The sequence below is a fragment of the Drosophila miranda genome (genome assembly GCF_003369915.1).
Source record: "Drosophila miranda strain MSH22 chromosome Y unlocalized genomic scaffold, D.miranda_PacBio2.1 Contig_Y1_pilon, whole genome shotgun sequence".
NCBI lineage: Eukaryota > Metazoa > Arthropoda > Insecta > Diptera > Drosophilidae > Drosophila > Drosophila miranda.
This window is the reverse complement of record NW_022881603.1, coordinates 43,357,040-43,363,093: the sequence shown is the minus strand read 5'-3', so window position 1 is coordinate 43,363,093 and position 6,054 is coordinate 43,357,040. Positions and strand designations below refer to the sequence as shown.

The following is a 6,054-nucleotide window of genomic DNA, read 5'->3' as shown; positions in this document are numbered from 1 at the left end:
TAGAGACATTTGGATGTGGTAATCCCCTTTCCCTTCCATTTTCTGAAGACAACGAGTTTCCTGTAATATTAGGCTCGTGATTTTGCCTTGTCGCTTACACAGGCGTGCTATCTGAAGCTATAGTCATCCTACCTAATTGTCCGCGTAGATTTTCTTCGATCAAATTCTTAACGAATGAACTTAGCTCCACCATCATATCTTTCTGCTCACCTTTTATCAGGGCTTGTATAACCTCAAGGGTTCTTTCCGGCATATCTCCTTCGCCCGACCTATGGCTGATACTGCCCAAAGAATTATCCCGAAATTGTTGAGACTGCAACCTAGTATGCATCCCTCTGCGCGATGTAGTTCCCCGTCCCTGTTTAGGCCTAGCCCCTCTTGACTTTTGATGTCCTCTCTCCGAACCCATGTCGGGTGGTAATTCGGCTGCTAGAGTATTCTCATCAAACGAAAGTTCCTCCGGATTCAATTCCGCCATACATACGGGGCAATTTCTGTTATTCTTCACGAACACTTTCATGCAAGTATCATGATACCGGTGCCCACAAGACGCAGTACATATTAGTTGACTTCTTCTTATGGCTTCTTGACATATACCACAGATCTGGGCGTCCACGTCACCCGACGCCTTGCCCCCTGGGGTACGTTGTACTGGTGACATGTTAAGGTAACCCAGTAATACGAGTTCTGATCACTAAATGTGGAAATCCCTGATTATAGGACCAAAGCTTCAATAAATTCTACAAAATTTTCCTAAATACCCAATATTTGTCCTTTTCGAGCTTGACTCCGTCCGATATACGCTTTCTCTTGTCGCCGGAATATAACCTCAATGAAATCTAAATTGGTCTATGGTATGTTTATGTGGTCAGTAACCTTGGCAATGGATAATTTCCAAATATATATCTAGAAAATTAGACTTCCGAAAGCCATCGATACTCTTCCCTCATAAACTCTTTTGGGGTTATCCTATTATAAATTGGCCGACCTATCCGGCTTTGTGAATAGCTGTCGTATATTCGCAAATGAATTCTGGTAACAAAAAAAAAATCACTTTCCATCCCTTGCTACCTGGCGGATTCTATTTGGTTAGGTATTCCGAAACTCAGAATCTTAAACCCAAAATTCCATCAATATCCTCCGTTACAGTAGTGGGACGGGAAGTATTAATTTTAATGTGGAATTTAAAATTGCAACGAGCAAAGTTTTTGGGGGTTTTAACCAGTAGTAACTCGTACTCGGGCCCCACGTTGGGCGCCAATCTATGTAATGTGCCAGAAATTCATATTCGTAGAGGTGTGAGATTTTATGTACGGATGGAGATTGTACATACTTTTTTTGACGGTCAGACACCAATAGTATAGCAGGATTTCGGAACGTGTACCTCTAGCTATGCTCTAACTAGCTCGCCGGAATGTCGTGGGATCTTTCCTACTCTCCTATCTGCTATACGAACACATTCGCAAAGATGTTTTAGGTACACTTGATTTAATGTTCAAAAGGAACTCTACAAAAGAAATCAAAAAGAAAATATTGTGAATTTTAACTAACTGTTTAACCGACAAATAGTCAGGCTATATTCCGTCGCTCTTGGGGACCTCAGATGACTTTGACCCCTTCTCTACCCTCCCTCCCTTTGTATGCCGTTTAATCGACAGCATAACCCTAATCGAGCGCATCTCTATTTGATCATCGGACTTCCTCAGGCTCTACTCAGGACAAACACGAAAGGTTTAATGTTCCATTATTATCTACTAATTATTATTTAATAATTCAAAATTTAAGGGTTTGGACTTCATGGTTTTCCAGATAAGTATAAACTTAGCATAAAGTAATTAAATAAAGAAGGAGGAAATAGTAGCAAGTTATACCTAGTTATATGTGTATATGTATATAGGACTTATGTGTAGAGAATATGGCGTAAAAGAAATTAAATTGGAAAGAAGAGAAAAATATGATAATTATATAACTAGAAGGCAAACGTGAAAGAAAAATTAGTAGCCGATCCGCTTTAAATTATGGCACGGATATGGTTGTTTTATATACCGGAATAGAAGTTTTATAAGACAGATATATATTTCGAAAATACTCGAGAATTCCGTTTAAGGAAGTTTCGTAACTACTTTATACGAATTATCCGGCGTGTCCGTTGAGCTCAAGTGGCGACGTAGGAACATATTCTGAGGAAGGGAGAAAAATTATGAATATACAGGTCTTCACTTCTAATTCGGATGAAACACCGATTTTCTTTCCATTTCCATACCCGTACGACGACGATTTGCCACTCAACGGCTGATCTTAAAAAAATGTGGTTTTCATTTGCGCTAATTTCTAATTATGGGTAATTATATACATTATTGGTTTTTTTTTTTTCTTTTTAAATCTATACAATACAAAAATAGTTAGTGCGTAGCCTAATCTTTAATAAATTGAAAATCTCATGACGAGACTCAAAACTAATACTTTGGTACATTTTCACACGACGACTATTAAACGGCAGTGTGGATCGCCGCAGAATGATGTTTTATTTTCACAGTTTGAGAACCACTCCACACACTGCGAAGAACTACATGCGAAAGCCTTAGCCGCGCGCTTGATTCATAAGCGAGAAGGGTGACGAGTGCGGCATATTAGTTTCTCCGAATTCGCAAGAAAACCATTCTTCTCGTCTTACTCCAAAATGTACTTCAGCTCAAGTATGCATCCACATAACTTCGGGTTTCACTCTAGTATATCTTTGAACGGCTCTTTCTGGTTTATTTGGTTGTAGTTATCGTTGGTTTATGTAGATGCTGGTTCCTGGGAAATCCGAGGTCTTTCCCAGATCTACTAAGAAATCGATGGACTTTGACGACCTCGTTCTTGGAGGTGTCGAACGTAGTAAGATTTCCAGCCCTATTATACGAGACTGTTAAAGCTGTGTCACTATTGTAAGGTCCAAATACCTTTTATTTTTCTTAATCCAAAAGGAATAATGTAGTCCACCAGAACTTCAATTTACTTGGCGCGTGTTTGATTGCACAACGTTTTCAAATTCACTTGTATATATATATTTTTATAAAAAGACACATCCGAATTCGCACAGCTTCACTATAGCAATGATCTAGCCAGAAGTTCTATTACTTGCATTAGCCCTTACGATCGGAACTTTACCTTCCACAACCAACGGGGTAATCGTACGATTTTAGACAAAGCTTACACCTTGCTTCCCTAGATAACGCAGTAATCGTACGATGCTAAGCAATGCATACACATAGCTTCCACGACTAACGGAGTAATCGTATGATTTCTAGTAAAGCTTTAAAACATAACTCCCACAAATCCACGCTGCTTCTCTAAATTAGACATTAAGCTCTTCAATGGAAGCTTTACCTATTGCTCTCTTGTAATTGATCTCTTATCTTGTTTTTGTAAAGAGCAGAGTTAATGTTAAACGCGAGGGCCGTACTTCCCAAGCTGTTCTCTGGAGTTTTAGAGTCACAACTGGCCACTACAGTCCCCGTCCAGCAGCAGCTCCGCGTCAAGCTCTCTCCCTATCTCTGTCTTAGCACCCGTTTATACCCGATACTCAAAATGAGTATTGGGGTATATTAGATTTGTGATAAAAGTGGATGTGTGTAACGTCCAGAAGGAATCGTTTCCGACTCCATAAAGTATATATATTCTTGATCAGCATCAGCCGAGTCGATCAGCCGAGTCGATTGAGCCATGTCTGTCTGTCCGTCTGTCCGTCTGTCCGTCCGTCCGTCTGTCCGTCTGTCCGTCCCTATTAGCGCCTAGTGCTCAAAGACTATAAGAGCTAGAGCAACGATGTTTTGTATCCAGACTTCTGTGATATGTCACTGCTACAAAAATATTTCAAAACTTCGCCCCGCCCACTTCCGCCCCCACAAAAGACAAAAATCTGTGGCATCCACAATTTTAAAGATACGAGAAAACCAAAAGCGCAGAATCGTAGAGAATGACCATATCTTTTAGACTGCAGAATTTGAATAAGATCGTATTATTATTATAGCCAGCATCAAGAAAACACTTTCATTTTTTCTCGCCCTGTCTCTCTCTAACACACACGTAGCATAGCCGGCTTTGCTTAGAGTAAAACATTAGCGTCTAGATCTCAGAGACTATAAAAGCTAGAGCAACCAAATTTGGTATCCACACTCCTAATATATCGGACCGAGACGAGTTTGTTTCAAAATATCGCCACACCCCCTTCCGCCCCCGCAAAGGATGAAAAACTGAGGATATTCACAAATCTCTGAGACTATTAAGCCTAGAGTAACCAAATTTGGTATCCGCACTCCTGATAGATCTCACTTTAAAACGTATATCTCAAAATTTCGCCGCACCTCCTTCCGCCCCCGCAAAGAACGAAAATCTGTTGCATCCACAATATTGAGGATACGAGAAAACTAAAAACGCAGAATCATAGATGTTGATCATATCTATCAGATTGCTGAATCTGGGTCAGATCAGATCATTTTTATAGCCAAAAGGAACAAATCAATTTGCACTGGCTACGCAGCCCCCGACGTCACGCTCAGACTGATTTTCTGTCTCTCTCGCACGCACTCTTTGTCGTGTCGTTCAATATTAGCGGCGTCTGCCGGAGGAGAGCCATACTGACTTAGTATCGGGTATAACTGTAGAGTTGCGGTGTCCGCTGCAACTCACAACGTTCCCCCTCGTTCGTAATCGAATTGTGCAAAAAAGCATACAAAAAAGGGAATCTGCTTTTAAAGTTATCTTCGACTCCATCTCGCTGGCACCCAGCTTTTAATTTTGCGTCTGTTTCGCAGCCGTCGTCGTCGGTCTCACCGCCGCCGATGTCGCTGCTGAAGTCGCGGCTCGTATTGTTTATGTTTTTTTGTGTTCTGAGCTGCTGCTCTGCCTGCCCCGCCCCAGCATCCTGCTTGCTCAGAAGGTTGAGAGGTAATAATAAAAGCAATACAATCACAATGAAACGAAATTGAGTGAAAAATATATTTCGCTTACAGAAAGCAACAAAATCAAATAAGTTAACAAGAAAAAATCCGCTGGCGAGCGAATTTCACGCCTTATTTAATCTTTGCCCACTGACCGCCTCCAGCTTAATCGCTGCTCGTCTTTCTTTCCGTTCCGTTCCGTTCGCGCTCGCGTGTGTTCTGTGCTCCGGCTCTGGCTCCAGGTCCAGCTCCAGCTAAGGCCACGGTTCCGTTCCGACTCTGATTTCGATACGCTTCCGCTGCTGACTTCTGTCTATCGTCGCGCGTTTGTCCTATCGTTTTCGTAGCAAATTCGTTTTCAAATTCAACAAAAAGTAGCTGTACCACTGCCATTTCTTTGGAAGAGTTCTTGAGTCAAGTCAACCAGATAATCACAGTGCTTAGTGGCTGCATATGAGAGTGCTGCAAAAGTTTCGAAATTAAATAAAAATAAGTTTGGTTCGGAGCTCTGGTTTTGCCAGAAATAAAACACAGAAACAAACTTAGGTGAGTTTAGAGATACTATTGAATAATATAGTATATGACATAATATGATATAATAGGCTGTAATATGCAGTAAGTTATTGGGAAAATATTTCCCAGTTCGATCTGTTCTAAAAGAGATAGCAAGGGAACTTATGACCAATAGAGAACAACCATTCTGGTGTGACTCGAAGACCCGATTCAAAAATGCGGAAATCGAAGTGAAATCGATGAAAATAATCGTACAAATTTTGATACTTTTATTCAGGAAAATGTATTTAACCCTTTACCTAGTATGTACTTTTTGTAAGATCCAAATCCATTCATCACATGATCTTCTTCACTGTTCTCAGACTTCTTAACCTCCTGGACATCTCCTCTGGCATGTCACTACGCTAGATTAGTCAAAAAGGGGATCAAAATTTGATTTACATATAAGAAATATAATAAAAAGTTGCCTGGTTGGATTTTACTAATTTACAGACAAGTTTTGGTTCAAGTTATTACTTCATACGTGAGCTTCGATTCCAATATGGACGGACCTGCTAATTGCTTTGTCAAACAAAAAAAGTTATGGTAACTGTTAGAAATACATTTCTTCGGAAAG

General features: G+C 40.5%; 1 long non-coding RNA gene across 1 annotated transcript; it reads right to left on the bottom strand.

Annotated features, from left to right (window-relative positions):
• Window positions 1–4,957: 4,957 nt before the first annotated feature.
• LOC117191350 lies at window positions 4,958–5,808 on the bottom strand. Its single transcript, XR_004474018.1, has 2 exons — window positions 5,738–5,808; window positions 4,958–5,387 (listed from the first exon to the last, which is right to left on the bottom strand). It is a non-coding gene; the product is annotated as an uncharacterized LOC117191350 (long non-coding RNA).
• Window positions 5,809–6,054: the final 246 nt, after the last annotated feature.